Here is a 25211-nt window from a genome sequence, read left to right on the forward strand (position 1 = left end):
TTACGTTTCAGAAAAATGAACTGGAGGGAAGGTATATCCTTTAATAAATAAAAGTTTAAAAATTAAAGGGTTTTCTTGGGATATAGTTGTTATGAGACAAGATTCTTGACCATGTAAATCTTGCATCCAGTGAATTTGTTGATTGTTTCCTTTGCTGTGCAGAAGCTTTTTAGTTTGATGTAATCCCACTTGTCTGTTTTTACTTTTGATGTCATGTCCAAAAAATAATCGTGCACAACAATGTCAAGAAGATTTTCTCCTATGTTTTCTTCTAGTAGTTTTATCGTTGCAGGTCTTACATTTAAGTCTTCAATCCATTTTGAGTTCATTTTTGTATATGGTGTGAGATAAGTGTCTAATCTCGTTTTTCTGCATGTGGACATTCAGTTTCTCATCACTGTTTATTAAAGAGACTATCTTTCCCCCACTGTGTGTTCTTAGCACCCTTGTCAAAGATCAGTTGACCATATATGTCTGGATTTATTTCTAGGCTCTCTGATCTGTCCCATTGGTCTACATGTCTGTTTTAATGTCAGAACCATACTGTTTCTATCAGTATAGATTTGTAATATAATTTGAAATCATGAAGTGTTTTGCCTACAGCTTTGTTCTTATTCAAGATGGCTTTGAATATTTGGAATCTTTTTTGGTTCCATATGAATTTTAGAATTTTTTAATATTTCTGTGAAAATGCCATTGGAATTTTGATGGCGATTGCATTAATCTATAGACCACTTTGGGTATTATGGGCATTTTAACAATATTAATTCTTCCAATCCATGAGCATGGGATAACTTTCCATTTATTTGTGTTTTTAATTTCTATCTTCAGTGTTTCATAGTTTTGAGTGTACAGATCTTTTACCTTCTTGGTTAAATATATTCCTAAGTATTTTATTCTTTTTGATGCTATTTTAATAGAAATTTTTTTAGTTTTTCTTTCTGATAGCTTGATGTTAGTGTATAGAAATGCAACCGATTTTTGTATGTTGATTTTGTATCCTGCAACTTTACTGAATTCATTTCTTAGTTCTAACAGCTTTTTTGGTAGAGTATTTTTTGTTTTCTATGTACAAGATCATGTCATCTGCAAACAGAGACAATTTTACTTCTTCCTTTCCAATTTGACCTGATTTTTATTTCTTTCTCTTGCCTAATTGCTCTGGCTAACACTTCCAGTACTGTGTTGAATAGACCTGAAAAGAGTGAGCATCTTTGTCTTGTTACTTACTGACCTTAGAGGAAACGCTTTCAGCTTTGCTGTTGAGTATGATGTCAGCTGTGGGTTTGTCATATATGGCCTTAATTATGTTGAGGTACATTCTTTCTATACCTAATTTGTTGAGAGCTTTGTTTCAAAAATCATGAAAGTATGTTGAATTTGTCAAATACTCTTTCTATATCTATTGGGATGATCATATGATTTTTATACTTAATTTTGTTAATGTGGTATTTCATATTTATTGATTTGCATATGTTAAACTATCCTTGCATCCCAGGGATAAATCCCAGTTGATCATCATGTATGATCCTTTTAATGTGCTGTTGAATTCAGTCTGCTAGTATTTTGTTGAAGATTTTTGCATCTATATTCACTAGGGGTATTGGCCTTTAGTTTTCAATTCTTGTAGTGTCTTCATCTGGCTTTGGTATCAGGGTAATGGTTGCCTTGTAAAATGAGTGTGGAATTTTTTGGAAGAGTTTAAGGATGGACATTCATCATTTAAATGCTTGGTAGAAGTCATCTATCAAACCAACTGGTCCTAGGCTTTTTGTTGGGAGGTGCTTTTTTTTTTCTTTGCCGTATGCAGGCCTCTCACTGCTGTGGCCTCTCCCGTTGTGGAGCACAGGCTCCGGACACGCAGGCTCAGCAGCCATGGCTCACGGGCCCAGCCGCTCCACGGCACGTGGGATTTTCCCGGACCGGGGCACGAACCCGTGTCCCCTGCATCGGCAGGCGGACTCTCAACCACTGAGCCACCAGGGAAGTCCCTTGGGAGGTGTTTTGATTACTGATTCAATGTCCTTTCTCATTTTGGTCTGTTCAGACATTCTATTTCTTCATGATTCAGTATGGTAGGTTGTACGTTTCTTGGAATTTATCCATTTATTCTAGGTTATACAGTTTGTTGGCATATAATTGTTCATTGTATGGTCTTATGATCCTCTATATTTCCATGATTGATATCAGTTGAAATGTCTTCTCTTTCATTTATAATTTTATTTCTGTCTTTTCTTTTCAAGAAATATTTACATTTTTATTTTCTCTTCCTTTGTCTATAAACATAATTCCATATAGCTTCAATATAATTTGCCATTCTTATCTTTTCATACTAAGTTTAAATTTTATTATTCATAGTTATACTTTTTAACATTGTATTCACAAGGTTTCACTGAGTTGGTCCTTTTTTTTTTTTTTTTTTCCTAAACATCCCCATTGGACTACAACTGCCCCACAATGGTGTATCAGCTTCTGCTCCACAACAAAGTGAACCAGTTATACCTGTACATACATCCCCACATACCCTCCCTCTTGAGCCTCCCTCGCACCTTCCCCATCACACCGCTCCAGGCGGTCACAAAGCACTGAGCTGATCTCCCTGTGCTATGCAGCTGCTTCCCACCAGCTATCTATTTTACATTTGGTAGTGTATATATGCTCATGCCGCTCTCTCACTTCATCCCAGCTTACCCTTCCCCCTCCCCATGTCCTCAAGTCCATTCTCTAGTAGGTCTGAGTCTTTATTCCCATCTTGCCCTTAGGTTCTTTATGACCTTTTGTTTTTTGTTTTTTTTTAGATTCCATATATATGTGTTAGCATACGGTATTTGTTTTTCTCTTTCTGACTTACTTCACTCTGTATGACAGTCTCTAGGTCTATCCACCTCATTACAAATAACTCAATTTCGTTCCCTTTTATGGCTGAGTAATATTCCATTGTATATATGTGCCACATCTTCTTTATCCACTCAGCTGTTGATGGACACTTAGGTTGCTTCCATGTCCTGACTATTGTAAATAGAGCTGCAATGAACATTTTGGTACGTGACTCTTTTTGAATTATGGTTTTCTCAGAGTATATGCCCAGTAGTGGGATTGCTAGGTCGTATGGTAGTTCTACTTTTAGTTTTTTAAGGAAACTCCACACTGCTCTTCATAGTGGCTGTATCAATTTACATTCCCACCAAGAGTGCAAGAGGGTTCCCTTTTCTCCACACCCTCTCCAGCATTTATTGTTTGTAGAGTTTTTGATGATGGCCATTCTGACTGGTGTGAGATGATATCTCATTGTAGTTTTGATTTGCATTTCTCTAATGATTAATGATGTTGAGCATCCTTTCATGTGTCTGTTGGCAAGCTGTATATGTTCTTTGGAGAAATGTCTATTTAGGTCTTCTGCCCATTTCTGGATTGGGTTGTTTGTTTTTTTAATCTTGAGTTGCTTGTAAATTTTGGAGATTAATCCTTTGTCAGTTGCTTCATTTGCAAATATCTTCTCCCATTCTGAGGAGAATTGCTTTGCAAATATTTGCAAATATCTTCTCCCATTCGTCTTGTTTATGGTTTCCTTTGCTGTGCAAAAGCTTTTAAGTTTCATTAGGTCCCATTTGTTTATTTTTGTTTTTATTTCCATTTCTCTGGGAGGTGGGTCAAAAAGGATCTTGCTGTGATTTATGTCATAGAGTGTTCTGCCTATGTTTTCCTCTAAGAGTTTGATGGTGTCTGGCCTTACATTTAGGTCTTTAATCCACTTTGAGTTTATTTTTGTGTATGCTGTTAGGGAGTGTTCTAATTTCATTCTTTTACATGTAGCTGTCCAGTTTTCCCAGCACCACTTATTGAAGAGGCTGTCTTTTCTCCACTGTATATTTTTGCCTCCTTTATCAAAGATAAGTTTACCATATGTGCGTGGGTTTATCTCTGGGCTTTCTATCCTGTTCCATTGCTCTATATTTCTGTTTTTGTGCCAGCACCATACTCTCTTGATTACTGTAGCTTTGTAGTATAGTCTGAAGTCAGGGAGCCTGATTCCTCCAGCTCCGTTTTTCTTTCTCAAGATTGCTTTGGCTATTCGGGGTCTTTTGTGCTTCCATACACATTGTAAAATTTTTTGTTCTAGTTCTGTGAAAAATGCCAGTGGTAGTTTGACAGGGATTGCATTCAATCTGTAGATTGCTTTGGGTAGTAGAGTCATTTTCACAATGTTGATTCTTCCCATCCAAGAACATGGTATATCTCTCCATCTATTTGTATCATCTTTAATTTCTTTCATCAGTGTCTTATAATTTTCTGCATACAGGTCTTTTGTCTCCTTAGGTAGGTTTATTCCTAGATATTTTATTCTTTTTGTTGCAATGGTAAATGGGAGTGTTTCCTTAATTTCACTTTCAGATTTTTCATCATTAGTGTATAGGAATGCAAGAATTTCTGTGCATTAATTTTGTATCCTGCTACTTTACCGAATTCATTGGTTAGCTCTAGTAGTTTTCTGGTAGCATCTTTAGGATTCTCTATGTCATCTGCAAACAGTGACAGCTTTACTTCTTCTTTTCTCATTTGGATTCCTTTTGTTTCTTTTTGTTTCTTTTCCTTCTCTGATTGCTGTGGCTAAAACTTCCATGTCTTTCTCTCTTTTTTTCTTGGTGAGCCTAGCTAAATATTTGTCAATTTTGTTTATCTTTTTATAAAAGCAACTTTCAGTTTCATTGATTTTTTTTTTCTATTGTTTTATAGTTTTTATTTTGGGTCTAATCTTTATATTTTCTTCCTTCTGCGAATTTTGTGTTTAATTTCCTTTTCTTTTTCTAGTTCCTTATGATTGAATTGAACTATTATCCAAATAAAGTTTATGTATTTTTTGTTTATATCTCTTTTGATCTAGAACATTTCCCCCACACTTTTAAATTTCTTTATAACATTAATGGGGGGGATATCAGGATTTTTTTGGGTAAAATATCATAAATTTGGAATATATATAATTGATTCTTTGAACTCTAGCATTTTCTGTTAATTGGAAATTAGTACGAAAAGCTTATAATATTCAGGTTAAGTATTTTTGACATATATTGAATCATATAATTAGACACAACATCAGAATGTTCCACAATGCAAAGATTGGCCCCTTTATTAAGATGTCACTACTAGATCTCTCCGATATAAAGATTATTTTTCCCTTTCCAGCTAGTAAATAATTTTGGGCTGATACTTAGCACTTTACAAATATCCTATTCCCCAATATCTCTCAACCTAATGGCTTTAATATGCATTGCTTGACTAAATTATCGATCAATAATAACTTGATTATTTTCACTAAATTTTTTGTTCTTTGTAGTCTGAATGTTATTATACAAGTGAGAGGACACCAAATAAAATAAAAATCTAGGAGGTGTTTTTCCTTCTTTCTATTATTTATTAACATTCAAACAATCATTTCAAGTAGGGTCTATCTTTTCTTCTATGTTTTTTCCTTAGCATTTAATAGTGTAAGTCCTTAGCTGTTTTGAGGATTTCACCTTCTTGACTTGGCTGAGCCAGAATCTTACATTTGTCCTTGGCTATGTGCTTAATCATCCTGCTATTGTACACATCTCTTATGACCTGAATTTACTGAGAACAGCCTGTGAAACTCAAGTATTTTTTCATTTACCTGTCACTTTTCTACCTCATCAGAATAATTAGTTATTGCCTAGATAATTACATTTTTAGAGCTTTCAAACCCTCTTAATCCATCTTTCTTAAGAAACATCCAGAACAAAGAATCAAATTCTCTCCTTTGTATCTGAGGTCTGTCTCAAAGAATTATACAAAGGAAGCTTTCTCCATTCCTCTAACACCACTCACCTATTTTTTTCCCATGATAATTTTCCCATTGCCAATATATTTCTCCCTGTTGGTGGGGATTAATTCTGGTGTGACAGTCTCCCTCCATGCTTCTTCTGACTTCAGATCAATGAAAATATAAGCAAGGTCAGACCTTGACAGGTGCTCTACTTTGAACAATGAGTCATCGTCAGCTCTCTGAATGGATGCAGTTTCTCATCACTGCTATATATTAATTCCATGGCAGCTTTTTGTTTGTGTCTCCCTTCTTTCAGCTTTACCCAAATGTACTTTAGTAATTTTCTTTCTCCCATAAGTTTATCACCTTCTAATTGGCATCCTCTGTCACTCAACACATCTTTTTAAAAAAATTCTTTACCCTTAAAACCATGAGAAATCTTTTAAATTTAATATTTAGTTCCAATAAAAGCATATCAAAATAGTGAGGAGCTATTCCTATATATTGCCGATGAGATTTTGTTAATGCTACAATCTTATTGGCAACCTCTCTATATATCTGTATCAAGATCTATATCTTATCTATACTATATATCACATTTATTAAAATGGTTAATACACTTCACTTCCAGAATATATCCAAAGCATGTTATGAGAGATGCAGACACAGACATATGTAAAATTATTTCTCTCTTTAGTATCATTTATAATTGTGAAATTATAACTTAAACATTCAATGACAGGATAATTGGTTATACCATTGCAATATGTCCAAATAATGGCATACTATAATTACAGTTATATTCTTGCAAGTTATTTTGCCTTGACAAAATAACTCCTGGTATAATGTTAGTAAAAACAAGAGGATATTGAAGACATTCAAAATGATCTCAGTTTTAACTTTTAACCAGCTTACCTATCCTGTGAGCTAGGTTGCACAGGAGAAACATTTTTTTACCCCTTTTCCTTAATGCATAGAGTATAATATTTCTAAGCAGTCCATTTCCCATTTTTCTTCCATACTTCACCCTAGGTCTGTTTGGAGTTGTGGAAATGAGGGCCTACAGAACTGAAGCAATGCTCCAAACCGCTTTATTTTCTAAAGAGGACAAAGAAAGCAACCTATCAGGAAGTAAAAGAGGATGTTGACCTTCCGACATTGTTGTGTGTCCTTAATGATCATAGCTGCATGCCATGGTTCTTCTCTGAGAAAGACCACTAAATGAGTCCGAGTGGATAATTTTTCTGGGCCATCATCAGAGTACAGAATTGTCAATAACTGGGGTATAATATATCTTTCTTTTCTTTTCTTTTTTAAATGGAGACTTACTTCTACTGTCATAGCTGCCAGGAGGTGTCCACAGGATTCCATGAGTATGGATATGCCACTGACATGGCAGAAGAGGAAACCCACGGAGCTGTGCCAGCCCCATAACAACATTCTCTGTAGGTCCTCATACAATGAGCAGGGCAGCCAAAGGATTCCACAGATTCTTCTTGCGCTTACTCTCAGATTCCTCTCTGCCAGCCTCAGCCCTGCCCTACGTATCACAGAAGAGAAATGGATTCTCATGTCCTTGATCTCCAAAAATCTATTTCTCCATCCTTGCTCAATACCCAATTTCACGGTCATACTCTAGAATTTGTTATTACCAACATCTCTGTCGTTCTTCATAATCTTAACTTCAAGGATCTCATTCTCTGAAAACTACCTCTTAGGTTTCCCATTTATTTTCCCCAAATGTCTGAGACACCAAGAACTCACTGACCTCACAGGGAACTCTGATTGACCCTAGTGCTCTCCCAGAAAACCCTCAATCTTTCCTTAAATCTTACTCTGAATGTTCTTATCTAAGAAGCAGACCAAGGTTGGAGAAAAACATAATAATGACCACTAATCTCAAGTGGACTCTTAGCGTTGCCAGGAAATACATTACATCTCTCTAATTCCTTTGTTCTCCTATTTTGTTAGGCCATTGTTCTACAACTTTCCCCTAGACTCCCAAACCTCCTTCTCAATTGTTCTCAATTAATGATCTTGCTAGGTATTTCCCTGAGGAAACCGAAGCAGTCAGAAGAGATGTTCCACGTGTTCTCAGCACCACATCTACCAAACTACGTCTATCTGTACCATATAATCTTCCTTCTTATTACCATTACTGTACAATCTGTCCTCCTGGCTAAGGCAGCCCTTCTTGTGCACTGTACCCATCCACTATAATCTGCTCCAGGATCACTCTCTTCCAATCTCTCCGCCTTGCTCCTGTGACCATATTTAATATCTTCCATCTTAAAAGAACCTTCCCTTGATGCCACAATCCCTTCCACCTATGACCTTAATTCTCTGTGCAGCAAGTCTCAAAAGTGACAACTATACTTATGGTTCCCACATCTTTTACTTTTCTTCTCTCTCGAACCAACTCCAATCAAGTTCTTGTCCTTTACTGGATTGAAAGAGCTCGTTTGAAGGTTGTCAGAAACTTTTGCCAACCCGGTGTCATGTTTATAGTTCTCTTCTTACTCAACCCGTAAGCTGTATTCAACGCAGCTCTTAAAACATTTCCTTCACCCGGCTTCCAGAATGCTGCTTTCTCTCACTCCTCCTCCTGTATGCTTCATTGCTTCTTTTCAGCCTCCTTTGCTCTCCTCACCTTAATTTTTGCGGACTCCACAAGAGTGTATTCAAATTTTTTCTCTAGCTAACTCTACTTCCCAGTTGGACTAATTTCCCAAGGACTTCTGCCAAACTCGGATCTCATATATCCAAATGCCTAATTAGCATCTCCGTCTGGATACTAACCAGGCTTCCCAGATTTAACCTGTCTGAAATCTAACTCTTGATTTGCACACTCCCCGCCACTTGGATGTACTCACACCGTCCCATCTTTTTGAGCGGTACATTCATCTTCCAGCTTCTCAGGCCAAAATTCTCAGTTATTGTTGACTGTCCTCACTCCTGCAGGCAAACTGTCAGTAACTTCTGACAGCTCTTCCTTTCACCTATGACTCAAACCATCTGACCAACACTGACAGCTTCCTCTACTACGATCTTTTCTCAACTCATCATAAATTCTCACTTGGACTTCTGCAATTGTTTCTTGTTATCCTTGCATCTGACCTGGCCCCTTTATGGTATATACTTCACGCAGAGCCAGAAGGATCCTTTTAAAGCCTAAGTCAGATCATGACACTACTCTGCAAAAAAGACCTCCAGGGTCTCCATCTCAAGCAGAGGAAACCCTGTCTGACCTCATTTCCCATCACTTGCCTCTTTGCTATCTTTACTCCTGCTAAGCTGAGGATACCTCAGGGCCTTTTTATGTGCTGTCCTCTCTGCCTGACCTCTATGAGCAACACTCATTCCATCAGTTCTCTCCCTCTTTTGTTCTTCTCCATAGCCCTTTTTAGCACCTGGAAATCATATATTCTTTTGTTTATCTGTCTCCCTGAACGAAATATAAGCTTCCCAAGGAGAGAAGTTGTGTTTTGCTCATCATTATACCCTCAAGGCCTAGTACAATACTTGGCATACAATAGGTATTCAAAATGACTTCTGAATGAATGTACATAATTCACAAAAATTAAATTATTCGTACTTCAGATCAGAGAATTAAGATGTTATTGGCTTATTTTCCTTCAATTTATTCTACATTCTCACCCCAAATAATTATAAACACTTTATAAACTTCTTTTATTCATAGGAGATGGTGGTTAAACCAAGGCCCACAGAGTATTTGTAACTTTTTGAAGGTCAAGGAATTGGTCAACGATGAAGAAAAGGCCTAAAATAAAGATTTTCTTTAGTCAACCCAGTATAACATTCTTAGAGATTTGATATTTCTGTTTAGTGATGATACCATCTTTACATAAAGAACATAGCCCATTATGTTGATAGGCAAATTGAAAATAGGCATTGAATTTACGAGGGTATAAAAATAAATGTAATGCTTATTACCTTGAAATGTAAGTGTCAGCTACCAGTGTCTCAGTTTTACAAGAAATGTAGAAGAGACACAGATGTGCTATTACATATTCCAGTTAATTTCCTCTCTCTCTCTTTCGACATCATTGTCTTCTCAGAACTATAGAGTGTATCTTGGGGAAGATAAGACAAGAGTAGTAATTTCGATTGAATGCTCTGCAGTTAGTTTCTCAAGGTGATCAAAATATTGAAAACATGAGGATTCAGGGAGAATGGGGTGCCTGGAGAAGTGTGTCCTTTCCTTATACCTTGTGCTATGCAGCTCAACCACCTGGCTGCTCTGAATTTTACTCTTGTATAATAAACCAGTGATCTAGTGGGATATATATATTTGCTGTGCCAGAAATGTCCTGAGAACTTGACATGGTCTGATAATCTGGGTTCAAGATGAGAGTTTGGGGGCTTCCCTGGTGGCGCAGTGGTTGAGAGTCTGCCTGCCAATGCAGGGGACATGGGTTTGAGCCCGGGTCTGGGAGGATCCCACATGCCGCGGAGCAACTGGGCCCGTGAGCCACAACTACTGAGCCTGTGCGTCTGCAGCCTGTGCTCTGCAACAAGAGAGGCCGTGATAGTGAGAGGCCTGCGCACCGCGATGAAGAGTGGCCCCTGCTTGCCGCAACTGGAGAGAGCCCTCGCACAGAAACGAAGACCCGACACAGCCAAAAATAAATAAAGAAGCTTTCATTTAAAAAAAAAAAAAAAAAAAGATGAGAGTTTGTTACTGCTCACTGTGTGTGGCCTTAGGATTATTTCTTAAACACTCAATTTCCTTTTTGAAAAAGTTGGTAAAATTATACCATCTCACAGAAAATTTTGAGGAGGAAATAAGATAAGACACACAGGCAGTTTGCAAACTACAAAACACCATTCCATATCTTATCAATAACAGTTATTAAATATCAACTAGGGGATGATCTCACTAAAATCCCTAGATATTAAACTGAAAGGGACTTTTCAACTCTCCCATTCTGTAGACGAGGGGGCTGAGGCCCACGGAGGTGACCTCACTGGGAGGCAGAGTGGAGAGCTCAGGAGAGCTCCAGCTTAGAGTCGCGGTTTGGTTTACTTAATGTTCTTTGCACTCCCTAGGCCTGCAGCTCGTTTTTGTTACCTAAGAACAGTTTTTATATTTTCTAATTGTAGGAAAAAAATCAAAAGAATGATACGTCATCATATGAGAAGAGTGTTTGAAATTCAAATTTCAGTGGCCGTGAGCAACATGTGTGCTCATTGGTGATGTGTTGTCTCTGGCTGCTTTTGGGTGAAGATGGCAAAGCTGAGCAGTTGTGACAGAGACCATATGGTCTGCAAAATTAAAATATTTATGGTGTGTCCTTATACAGAAAAAGTTTGCTAACCTCTGCAGGACACCATTCAACCTTCACATTGACACCTGTTGACCACTTACCATCATTATCCTGTTAACTAACAACCTTAGAAAGTAAGAGGATGATACATGCTTTTTACATCTTGCACCAATCTTTTGAAATAAATGGTCATAATTAAATCTATGACCATAATTAAATGGTCATAATTTCAGACCAAAGCCTCAGTAGATTAAATTGTTTTGTCAGAGTGAAAACTAAAACCAAATATCATTAACCTAAAGGTTTATTTATATTATTTTATATTATTTCTTTTATTTATTTATTGCCCATTTGATTCCTTCCTTTTTGTCTGTGTATATTTACACACATACACACACACACACACACACACACACACACACACACACAAAGCAACCAAAGTCTCATTTTCGGCTACAATATATCTAGCCCAATCTGTGCAAAAACCAAAACAAAGAAACAAATATACAAAAACACACAAAATGTTTTTTAACTTCAAAGGAAGAAAAAGGGAGACATCAGATTTGGAGCTGACATTGCCAGAAAATATTTGTTTCTGCTATAATATTTAGAAATGAATCAGTCTAATGTTTCACAAATTGCGATACTCTAAAATTGCTTAAAAATGTTTTTCCTCTATACAGTTTCTATGCAAATGGTATTTTTGCAGGAAGCTTTCAAGTAATAATGCAACTGATTGAGTTCATTGAAATTGCTAATATTATAGGAATTGTAACTAGGTCATTTGGTTTTTGTGAAGACAGTGTTTGCCATAAATCGGTTACTTCCAACTTTACATTGGTGCCTGGGTTATAACATTAGGGTGATCCAGACAAAGTTTTGTCTATGAAAATATGCATTCTTAGCTTTCTAAACAACGGAATGAAATAAGGGAACACATAACACTAACAAACACTATGTTTGCTCTCTGAGGGCCTATTATTAGAATTGAATGAAATTGTGACTTTTAGAGAACTGGTATACAATTAATCCTTGAAGCCTTTGACAGTTTTAAGATTTAGAAATTAAAAATTGCCAGGTATTGCCCCCAAAGAGCCAGCTCTAATACTTGTGAGCCTACCATGTCATGTTAGTGCCTGAAAGGCCACAGAATACAACATTCATGGGGCTTCCCTGGGGGCGCAGTGGTTAAGAATCCGCCTGCCAATACAGGGGATACGGGTTCGAGCCCTGGTCTGGGAAGATCCCACATGCCGCGGAGCAACTAAGCCCGTGCGCCACAACTGCTGAGCCTGCACTCTAGAGCCCGCGAGCCACAACTACTGAGCCCACGTGCCACAACTACTGAGCCTGTGAGCCGCAAATTCTGAAGCCCGTGCGCCTACAGCCCGTGCTCCTCAACAAGAGAAGCCACCGCAATGAGAAGCCCGCGCACTGCAATGAAGAGCAGCCCCCGCTCGCTGCAACTAGAGAAAGCTCAGGTGTACAGCAACAAAGACCCAATGCAACCAAAAATCAATCAATAAATTTATATATAAAAAAAGACAACATTCATAAAGCAACACAAAAGGGCTTCAGCTCTTGAAACTCCCAATCAGCTCTTGAAGTTCAAAAATGTTTGTTTGCTGTCTGTGAAAGTGTTAAGTGCTACCAAAGAATCTATTTATCTGGGTAAATTTCCCATTTATGGTATAATATATCAGCTCTTCTCAGTTCATGAGAGTCACCATTGTGACCAAAAAAGTTTTTCTTTTTGGCAAAAAAGAAAAAAAATAAATTTACCTAAGGCTTCTTTAGCTGCATTCCATATTATAGGTTGTTTGCTTGTTTGTCCTGAAATAGCCCTTATATTATTTTATATGCTATTTAGTGTTAGTTAGTTTTGAACCTAACTTCAGGCAACCAATTAGTTTTGATTAATTAATATTTTTCAGACCTGAAGTCCCTTTTTCCTAGTACTGTTTATCAGAGGAATACACCATAATATCTAAGAATAAACAAAGACATAACATGTTTAACTAAGCTTTGCCTCATTTTGACATTATCTCTATTGGTTTAGCAATTGAAAGAGTTTGGTAAAGACTGGCTTGTATACACACACAGTTTTACTTGTTTTTTATTTAAAAAAACATTAAATCAAATATGTGGAGGGTTTATGTACTAGACAGCAAATAATTTACTTGATTGGATATTTGGATAAAAATCTATTTGGATAGAACTTAAACTAGATCTTTTCTGGAATATGTAAATGTTTATAAGGATTTCCTTGCAATTTAAAAGTACTGTGATTATTGGCAACCCTGAAAAGGATGTAGTTAAAGGTATTTTCATATGAGGCCTGTAAACATGCTATAAAGGATTGACCCTACAAGACCTTAAACTTTTTTTTCTTCGAAATAATTCTTTAAAGTAGGCCAAGTGATTTTCCAAAAACTTTAAAGTGACTGGCTTAGAGTGAAATTTCAACTCAAAACTAAAGATGTAAAATTTCAAAGTTCACCCATTTTGAATTTCAAGAACTGATTCTGGGCTTCAGGAACTGATTCTTCAAGATTTGAAGCCCTACTGGTGTTTTCCACCTCCTGGTGAAGGTTACGCTGTTGAGTTATGACATTAGAAGTTGCCGTCTATTTCCTCCAGAAGAAATTTCCCCTGGGACCACATGAATAGTCATTAGCCATTTTTCTGTGAGCCTGAAAAACTAAGAAAGTGAAAATAAGCTCCATGGATAAATGACAAGCAAACTGACAACCAAATTTAATGAACACCTGTGCTCACAGCCACTTGCTGAGGGGATTTTAAAAGGTCTTTCCAAGGGATCCTGTGCTTTTTTTTTGCTGCAGAGTAAGATTTTGGGGAAAGACAGTGAGTAGCAGTGCTGGTCTGTTAATAACACCAGTGACAGAAGCAGGACCGGGTCACTACAGTTACCACAGCTGATAAGTATTTGTTGATTTAAGTATCCTTAGGGTTTATTGAAAATTCCTTCTCAGCAGATAAATAATATTCAAAGCAAATTCTGGGTTTCAAGTTATAATATCTTCCTGGAGCAACCCTTCCAGGCTTTTGGGTATTATATTAAATATTTAAGTACTGATAAAAATGAGCTTGTCATTCTCCTGGAATATGTCAACTTTTTCAAGGATGGCGCTTTAATAGGTTGTCATAGTATAGAAATTGGAATGATTTAATTGAAATTTAGAACCAGGAGGTAGAATTGTCTAAGTTAAGAGAGTCTTTTAGAATTCAGATTTGGGGACTTCCCTGGGGGCATAGTGGTTAAGAATCCGCCTGCCAATGCAGGGGACATGGGTTCGAGCCCTGGTCCGGGAAGATCCCACATGCCACGGAGCAATTAAGCCCGTGCGCCACAACTACTGAGCCCGTGTGCCACAACTACTGAAGCCCGCGTGCCTAGAGCCCATGCTCCACAACAAGAGAAGCCACCGCAATGAGAAGCCCGCGCACCACAACAAAGAGCAGCCCCTGCTCGCTGCAACTAGAGAAAGCCCGTGCGCAGCAACGAAGACCCAATGCAGCAAAAGTAAAAAATAAATAGAATTCAGATTTGGAAAAACTAGTAATTAAAAAATATACTTTTCTTTGTAAGGCCTTTGTTTTTAGGTCAGTGAAGCTGAATAAGGTAACTCTGTAATCTCATAAGAGACATAGAATTTCTCAAATTCGATTTAATTTAGGTTGGAGAATCAGATATCAGGACCATAGATGGGATCTTTGTTGGTAAGATGGTAAACATTCAGTATTTATGTTCAGAAGTAACAGCAAAATGAAAATAACAAACCATTAAAAATAACTATCTACTAAAAGTGAGGCAATATGTCACAGTCACATCCAACCAAGCCTAACATTGGAAGGCAGACCCTCCATATTCCAGTCCTGGCCTCGTGACTCATCACCTTCTGCTGACTCATTTTCTTTTCGTTCTTTTTTTCTTTTCATGTATTTTTTAAAGTCTTTATTGAATTTGTTACAGTATTGCTTCTCTTTTGTGTTTTGGTTTTTTTGGCCGCAAGGCATGTGGGATCTTAGCTCCCGGACCAGGGATCGGACCCGCAATCCCTGCACTGACAGGCGAAGTCTTAACCGCTGGACCGCCAGGGAGGTCCCTGACTCATTTTCTTAACTGTAAAATGGGCCTAATACAAATCAGCTTCGCACCCTTCTCGTCGTGCCCTTCCAGAGAGGATGATTCGCCCCGCGTCATCCCGCTCGAGTCCACTTCAGCCTGTGGAATATGACAGGGTTCCCATGGTAAACTAGCGACCTAGCCCTCCAGCTCAATTCCCACCTGTGCCATTTCTAGACGCCTCCCTCATACCTCTCCAAAGGAGTCCAGGACCTCTCCCAACAGCACCCCACTTGCTTTCCTGTGCCAACCCCCTTCCTGCTCCTGTGGCGTTTGTGAGTCACTGGTGGTATCCACAGTCACTCCTGATCGACAGTGCCCAGCATGTGATTCTGTGGAAACCTTCATACACACGAACTTTGAAAGAGCCCCCGACACTACGGCAAAACATTATTTGCCGCTTTGTTTCTCTCTTAAACTCCCTTTCCCACTATCAGTGATGACTTGTCATGTCCTCTTCCATCTCTTGAAACCCTCTTCAACTCATATTTTCATCTAATGACCTCCTTTTATACTTCCTTGAAATCAGAACGGTGTTAGAAAACAGAAAGCTTTAGAAAGAAAAATGCTTAGAAAACAGAAACCATCATGCAGCTACTCCCTCACCCTTCCTACCACCAAATCCATGGACCTCTCTGCAATAGGACCCTGTTCTTTAGGATGAATCTTTTATAGTTAGTTATTTCAAGTTTGAGGCTTTTCAATCGATTTCTCAGGAAGACCATATAGAATAATACCCCCGAGTTCTTGCATGTTTATAACTATTTCTCTCTGGCATTTACGTTCGAGGGTCAATTAGTTATATGTAAAATCCTAGGCTCACTTTTCTTTCCTTCAGAATTTAAAAACGTTTCTTTATTGTCATTTGGCACAAGGTATGGACGTGAAATAGTCTGAGGCTATTCTGATTTTCTTTCTTTTGTAAGTTTTATGGTTCTTTTGTTTGGTTGTCCATGGAGTTGTTTTCTTTCTCTAAAAGGTCAGCTGATTTACGTGGATATGTCTTGGTGCTGACTATCCTGAGTGGCCCTCCTGGGTACAGAGTGTCTCTTTCCGGGCTTATCCCATTGTTTTGGTTTTATTCTCCAGTTTCCGTTGTTACACATGCTGCATCTTCATGGCCTCTTTTCCATATTTACCTTTTCCAACAAACGCATTTCTGTACCTTTCCATATATTTTGATTTTTTAAAAATTTCCCCCTTCTTAACTTTTTTTCTCACCATGTTCTCTGTAGTCTTTCTTTGTGTGTTTCTTCTAGTTTGAATTTTTTCCTTTCCTGATCTCTCTCTGCTGTACATCCTCCTGTTCTCTAGTCATCCATTTTCACAGTTTTCTTTTTGTGATTTCTGCTGCTTATTCACGGCTTCTGCCATTTTCTTAATTCCTCTGAGCTAATTTTGAAATACTGTTACATATTGTTTTCGGTGTGCTCCTTTGTTGGTACATTTTTCGAGCAGTTTTTTCTTACACTTTCTTTGACGAGCCATCAATCAGGGCCCTTTCCTGTGGCTCATGTGTGATGGGTCTGGATGGAGCAGGATGGTTTTCTACCTTCAGTGTTTGGGTGTCCCCCCACCTGTGGGTCCTGTGAAGTGTGAAAAACAGTGTTCGTCTTTGAAGTTGCCACTAAAAAATACTCTCCGAGATCAGCTTCCACGGGCCCCTGCTCACTGATGTGAGGGCTCCCTCTCTACTGCATCAACTGTGTTCCTGCCTGCTCCACTGGGATTCTGCTTCCAGCAGTATTTCCTCAGAGTGGGCTCTGTCCTACTCAAAGGGCGATTTTTTTCTTGTGAGTTCCTAATTATTGGGAACCTAGGCTGACCCAGAATCCTCCGATCTCTTGGCAGCCCTTTAGCCTGTGCCTATGGTCTCTTGGCACTCTCCACAATTCCGAAGTCTGCAAACTTCTGCTCTTTTCACCATTTGTCCCCCGAATCTGCTTGCTGATATATTTTTACTAAGATGTGGTCCTCCTCTTTTAGAGATGAATATTTGTAAGCAATTTCTAAGTCTGGCTTGTAGGATCATCAAAACTCCTCTTATTTCTACCTCTGCACAGCTGCCGATCCCAATATATGATCACATATCTATCTATGTATATCCATACCTATATCTCCACACAGGACTGCGTCTTGTCCTACCTACTCAGCTTCTGGGGTTTTGGGTGGTATCTTGTCACCTGCTTTTGTTGAAAATATTGTCCCCTGAGATCTGTTTTTTGTCTATTTCATTGTCCCTCTCCATAAGGGAACTTTGTGATGCTCAAAGCTATGCTGCTGACACTGCTTTATCGATTCCCTGTTTAAAAAAATACGACTATAGACCAAGAAGCACATTTCTCATGAACTCTTTTCCCTGGTTCGCTTATTTTCAGCCAAAGTGAAATATGTCCATTTGGACTCTGCTAGTCAAAAGCACTGGCACATCCACAAAGCCCTCTGCTTCTCTGTTCATCTGCTTATGGGGCTCGTTTTCCTTACAGTCTGTCAGTTTCTCTTCACACCCCATCCTTGTATGGGTCCCACGAGTGAAGGTGGTTCTCTCTGTGTTTCTCTGTGCAGCACCTGCCTACCAGCTTGATTTTTAGGAATACAAACTCCAGCATCACAAATGAAAGGGTGCCTGTGTGTGAGCACAAGCGTCACAGAGCGGTATGAAAACATGGCTGTATTTTTCCTCACAGGGATATAAAGATACCCAGTTGGATAGTCTTATGCACTGAGTTGTCATCTGCAAAGGGTCTGCGCAGGTACAATTAAGACTCAAGGTAATGTTATGGGAGGCTGACCAGAGAAATCCTGGTACTTCACATTTTTTTTCAGCCAGATGACATTTCACCCCTGAGGTTGACAAATGTTTCAAAGGAGTGGTTTATTTGCTGTTAATATTTTTTAGCAGTGAAAAACAATTTCCTACTTTTAATTTGAAATAGAAAATATCAGTGATTGGAAAGATAGAAAATCAAGAAAATATTTAAGCAGGTGAAAGAAAGATAATGAGACTATATAGGTATATACTCTTAGACAAAAAGAAAAGGAGATAGAAATTTTGATAAGTTTGACTTTTAGACTTGAGTGTCTCAAAATTGAATAGCCTATTTGCAAGGGATAAGGAAATCTGGATATCAACTAGACCACCTTTATTACACTCATTATAAAACTGTCTGAAAGCACTCCTCCAGCATGTGGAGGACATACAACAAAATGAAACACAGCAGCTTGAGGGAAGTGACTTCCTAACCAAGAGAACACAGAATCAATGTGCCCAGAGTCGAGGAGTGCACACATGTTAAGTCCCAAATTGGGATTGTTTGAAAAGGTTCTAGGGGCACTCAGCTTCTTATTCATTGCAAAGAAAATACAGTCTTCTTAGTGGTAAACTGTTTTTACCTCAAAGCATAGTCATGTTCCGTGTGTTCTTTTTCTACGTGTGAAAATGATAGTAATTAAGGAACAGTGCATTTTATACACATTGGGAAACATGAAGTGATCCTATCAGTTTGATGTATTAACATTATACTTTAATAAATCTTAATGATTGAACATTTTAAGCTTACTTCCTGAGATAAATCTGACTTTTTGGCAAGTGTGGAAACCTGTTCAAGTAGCTCTCAGGAAGTGTAGGAAAGTGGGCTGTGTCTTCAAAGGTTTCCTTGACTCAGCCTGAGTTTCTGTGATGAGAGCTAGTTTTCCAAGCATCAGTTAAGGTCTCTTCAGTTTTCATGATAAAATGGAAACAACAAGGTGCCCAGAATCAATGACCGGTTTCCATTGCTTTTGGTTTGGATGCTAGGTAATAAAACAGGACAGAGTGGGAAACTGTGTAATTTGTTATTGCTTAATTGAGCAATATTTTTTAAGTAGTGTTAAATGAAAAAAAAAGAGTATAAAATGCAGAGAGCAGCGATTCCTTCTGTTTGATTGACAAACTTGTGAAGATATACAACCACACATGTTGTCCCTGTTCAGCATTTTTTCAACGTAGTAACAATTAATTAAATGATACTTTAAAAATTTCTCTATTGCTGATTTTTACTCTAAAAACTAGAACTTTCTGTTTTGGTTTTCCCACATTTGCGAAAACCAGGTTGGTCTCTATGTTTATGAGATTATGCTGTGTGAATAAAAACAACTTCTACAGATAGGGAGCTGGTGGAAAATTATTTCTGAACAATGAGTACCATATTATAATCACAAATGACAATCTCTTAACAGAAAATTTGGCAAGATCAACGTGAGAACATGAAGATGAGTAATTTAAAAATTATTAAGTCCAAGCAGGCCAGTGTATAACAAATTCTTGAGACGGTATTTAATCATTATTTGAACTTTCTGCTTTTAAATTATACTTCCGTTTAATACTGCCAAGGAGCACTTGGGGAATAGTTTTCATTTTAATTGAAAAATGTCATGTATATCCATGAACAAGCTATGGGAAATAAAACAATCCATTTAATTCCATAAAATTAATACCATGCAGAACATTTTTATTTGCTTAAAGTTTGATGTCAAATGTATTACTTAAACTAAAAATAGTTTGTTTGAAAAGAATCTCATAAAGGAAGTTTTAGGTACTATGAAGGAGAAGGCTCTTGCTTCAAAGGCAATGAGATTATGAAAAAAGTTAGGGAAGAATCTGCTACGTAAGATAAATAGATGGAATAACAAGAATGAGATGAGATATAAAGGATCTGAGAGGTAGGCTGGGTAGAACAATAGCTGAATGTGTATGTATATACACGCTCCTGTGTGTGTGTGTGTGTGTGTGAGTGCATGTGTGTGTTTAAGTGTAAAGAGATGTCCTAAAGTCCAGGAAGCACTGAAGATGCAATTTGGTACATTCAATGTCTAACTGTTCTTAGATAGCTTTACTGACGTGTCTTTTATTTACTATAAATTAACTGAATTATAGAGCTGTGCAGGTGTCACCACAAGACACTTAAATTTTCCTCCTCACAGAAAGTTTCCTGGTGCCCATTAAATACAACTCCTTACAGATCTGGTCTTGAAATCCTCACCCCCCACCCAGCCCCAGAAAGTACTGATCTGCTTCCTGTCTCTGTAAATTTGTCTTTTTTTAGACTCTACATTAAACGGTATCATAAAATATGTAGTCTTCTGTGTCTCACTTTTTTCACTTAGTATAACGTTTTTGAGGTTCTCTATTTTGTACCGTGTACCAGTAGTTTGCTTCTTTCAGTTGCTGGTTTTCCGTCGTATAGATATATCACGTTTTGTTCATCCATTCATCAGGTAATTGTAATTTTGGAGCATTTCCAGTTTATGTTTTTGGCTATTATGAATAATGCTCCAATCGACATTCACATGTGAGTGTCTACGTGGACATACGTTAGCATTTTCCCAAATAGATAGGGGTGGAGTTTCGAGTCCTGCGGCATAGGTTTAACATTTGGAGCAACTGCCAAACTCTTTTCCAAAGTGGCTGCACCTTTTTACATCCCTACCGGCAATGAATGAAGGTCCCAGGCTCTCTACATCCTTGCCAAGGCTTGTTACTGTCCATCCTTTTTTCCGTCCTGGAGGATATGCAGTGGTATCTCATTGTTGCTTTAATTTGCATTTCCCTAAAGATTAATGATGCTGAGCATTTTTTCTTGTGCTTTTTGGCCACTTGTGTATGTTGTTCGATGAGATATCTATTCAAATCTTTTGCCCATATTTAATTGTTTTTGTCATTATTATTGAGTTGTATTTTTTTATATTTCACATATTAGTCCTTTACCAGATGTATAATTTGCAAATATTTTCTCCTACTCTGAGACTTGCCTTTCTTGATAGTGTCTTTTGACACTATTTTAAGTGTCTTTTAAAATCGTTGATGAATTCCAATTTGTCAAGTTTTTAAACAAATGGATTGTGCTTTTGGCATGATGTCTAAGAATTCTTTGCTCAACCAAAGGACATGGAGATTGTCTCCTACATTTTATTTTAGAAATTTTATAGTTTTTCTCTTCCAGTTGTATTGAGATATACCTGACGTACAGCACTGTATAAGCTTAAGGTGTCTGGCGTAAGGATTTGACTTGCATACATCCTGAAACGATTGTCACAATAAGTTTAGTGATCATCCATCAGCTCATGTATTAATTAAAGAAGTAGAAAAGTTTCTTTGTGATGAGAACTCTTAGGATTTCCTCTCTTAACAACTTTCAAGCATAACAGACAGCGTGTTAATTACACGGATCATGCTGCAAGTTACTACTCCCTAGTATTTGTTTATCTTATAACAACTCTCCTACATAACAGACAGCGTGTTAATTACACTGATGATGCTGCACGTTACTCCCTAGTATTTATTTATCGTATAACTTGGAGTTTGCAGTGCCTTTTGATGGGCTTCGTCCAGTTGCCCTCCCTCCACCCTCCATCTCTGGTAACCACAAATCCGATCGCTTTCTCTCTCTCTCTCTTATTTTTTTTTAGGGTCTGTTCAAATCTTTTTCTCATTTTTAATTTGTTTTCTTATTGAGCTTTTAGGGCTCTTTATATATTCTGATATGTCCTTTATCAAATATGTATTTTTCAAATATTTTTCCCAGTATGTGTTTTTTTGCCTTTTTCTTCTTTTTCTTTTTTATTTGTTGAAACTCTTACATTTAGGTCTGTGGTTCATCTTAGAGGTAATTTTTGTATGATGGAAGGCCCTTAAGTTCTGTTTGTTGTTGCTGTGGTGGTGGTTGATGATGCCACAGAGTTCTATGGCTTTTATCTGAAGTTCAGGAGTTTGGCAAGCAAAAATGCTGTATGTCAATTATATCTCAATAAAACGGTGGCGGGGACCCTGCCAGCTGAGCCAGGCCAAATTACTGACCCACATAATTCTAAGCAAAGGAAACAACTGCTGCTTTAAGCCACTTAATTTGTGGTGGTTTGTTATGTAGTGATTGATAGCTGAAACAATATATCATATTCACTTTACATTTTCTCTGTAAATAGTTATGCCTGAACAGGACATCTTGTAACAGATGTTACAGGAATTTTTACTCTACTTCAAAATTCTTAAGCATATCTCATATCAGAAAGTATAGGCTTTCTGATCTTTTGTACAGATATATGTCTTTTGTATACTTTTTTGGCACAGTAGTCCCTCCTTATCCACAGGGGATACATTCCAAGACTCCCAGTGATGCCTGAAATCAGAGCACCAAGCCCTGCATCTACTATGTGTTTTTCTATACACACGCACCTACAATAAATTTATAAATTAGGCACAGTGAAAGACTAACAATAACTAATAGCAAATTATGACAATATGATTGTGAGTATTGCCTCTCTCTCTCACAAAATATCTTATTGTTCTGTACTCACCCTTCTTCTTCTTGCAACGACGGGAGAGGAAGTGAGGTGAATGACACAGGCATTGTGATGCGGCATTAGGCTAGTACTGACCTTTGATGATACGTCAGGAGAAGTAGCTGCTTCCAGTGATGCTGGATCATCAGCTGTGACCAAGTGGATGGTTGGATCGACGCGGTCGATGGCTGGGGATCCCAGGCAGGTCAGAGCTGGATGGAGAGAGATTTTATCATGTGACTCAGAACAGACACGCAATTTAAAACCCATGCACTGTCTACTTCTGGAATTTTCCATTTAATATTTTAGGACCACAGTTGACTGCGGGTAACTGAAACCTTGGAAATCAAAATTGCAGATAAGTGGGGAGGACTACTGTATAGATATATAACTTTTGTATACTTTTGTATAGATCTTTTGAACTTGTGCTTATCAAGTTTGACATTTATGTCAAAGTTAGTGAAATCAGTATTGCTCTTGTGGGATTGCGTATGACTTTTAAAGCTGTTGGCTGTAAATATATTAGATTCGTGTCTCAAGTTAACGTCTACCAAAGTGGCATTTTTTGCTTCTGTTGCCTGCAGTACCTCTTTGAGAAAAATGCAACTTTTTGGAAGAAGGGAAAAACTACTTTTCATTACAGATTCTTTAATCAACAGCAATCAACTCTGCCTTTTATAACCACTTGCAAAGAAAATGAGTCTTAATTTCCCATTTCCAAAATTACCTAATGTAATAGATTTCTAATTATGTAACCGAAAAAGTAAACACCTTCTAATGGTTGCTCAGACATTAGGGTATATAGGTGTGATTACCGAATGTGTCTGTTTTCCTAGACACCAAATGCTAAATCTATTAGGATTGCCTGCTATTCTTCTGAATGTTGAAGACTGTTTATGTAAATTGAAAAGCTCAATGTACAGACACATTTCTGTGACTTTCTCCCTCTTAAAAGTATAGACTTGATAAAAAAAATGGAGCAAAAATGAAATTTTTAAATAAAATTCATGCACAGTTCAAATCTGTAATTTCTTCTTACACTGAATACAAGTTATTTTTGCTATAGTTACCTAAATAAAAATATGTCCATATAACTGTTAACAGAACATCATATTTTTAAGTTGTTTGAGGAACTATATCAAAGCTGAATTATCAAAGTCCAAAGTTAAATTATCTACCGTAGTGCTTTACTATATAGCCACTTAGATTCTAGGAGCCCAACACCTATATAGAAGCTTGAAGAAGATTTGACAATTGATTATAAGAACACATTTTAAAAATAGTGTAGCCCAATGAATATTACTTCTGTATTTAAAGTAGCAAGAATCTGAAAGGGCCATCCAATGGAAAATATGTGAAGTAAATATTTCTGATATTAATTCCTACTTGGAAACAGCTTTGGAGTAGGATTTGTTCAGTTATAGTTTTGTTTCATCTTAGCATGTTTCTGGCCCAAGAAAATTTTTAATCTTGACAGATCATAGAGTAGAAAGATTCCTTTTGTATATAATGCAAATATTAGACACTTAGGGAAGCGGGTGGAGGAGGAGGGTTCAGACTGCAAGTTTCTTCATAATATTTCTCCCAAATGGACTCTGTAGAAACTGAAGAAGATTGAGTCTAAACCTGAGGTGCGGTCTTATTTGTCCTCAAAGATGTGATGGCTATATTTCTAGGCAGGTAATTTCACTGAAAAGGTCGGCTATCCTTTTATTTTAATCTGAATGAGTATGCTTTGTTTTTTTTAAAAAAATAAATATTCATTCTCCTTTTAGCGATCCCTCCGAAGTCAATCTAATTCTTCCTTTCAAAGGTTTTTCTGTGTTTGGGCTACTGTGAAGTTGTGGCTTTACTGACCTGCTGCTCTGCGGTAAGCGAGCTGGGAAATTGAAGGAAACTTGTAAAAAGGAAAGAGAATTTCCTCTTCCTTTCACCTGGAAGGTAGCCGTTAAAGTGCGTTCCACAGACCAAGGGCATCTGCATCATTTGGAAGATTTCTCAAAATGCAGAATCTAGGGCCTCACCTAAGACCCACTGAATTTGAATCTGTACAATGACAAGATCCCCCATGTGACCCTAAAATTGATATGCACTACCCTAGCAGAAAGCACTAGATAAAACCCATCAGCCTTCCCCTCCCCAGCGGCCCTCAGAAGGACCTCCCTCTTCTCTGGGGTACCACTAAGAAAAAAACACAGAGGCAAGCAGCTCCGGCAGTTTGCTTCCACTAGGTCTGGCTTTGGGAAATAGTTTAATTTCCAGGCTTCTGTCTGCTCTTTGTCAAATGATCTAGTATTTTGTGACATACCTCTTGCGGGTTAGCATGCTATGGCTCACTCTTAATTGTTAACACTGAGCCCAAATCATTATTTAGGAAGAAAAAGTCTCCTTTACCCAGGGGACAAACATTCACTTCACCAGCACATGCTTATCCTAGTTTAACCCATGCCAGTTAAATTAATTTAATTTGTTTCAGTGTAAGCTACCATACACTAGACTGATACAAATACAGTTGCCACTGAAACATATTCTTAGGTAAAAATAACCAATCATTAATATATTAGTTGATTTACATATATTTTTCCAAAGGAAAAATCGTAATGAACTGCTATTCATTATAGTTAGAATACATCATGTCTTTAGTTAGTTAGCTTCTAGGAAACTACTTGAGATTACAGTA

Source organism: Monodon monoceros, unplaced genomic scaffold (assembly GCF_005190385.1).
Source record: "Monodon monoceros isolate NGI ecotype Baffin Bay Population unplaced genomic scaffold, NGI_Narwhal_1 Super_Scaffold_17, whole genome shotgun sequence".
NCBI lineage: Eukaryota > Metazoa > Chordata > Mammalia > Artiodactyla > Monodontidae > Monodon > Monodon monoceros.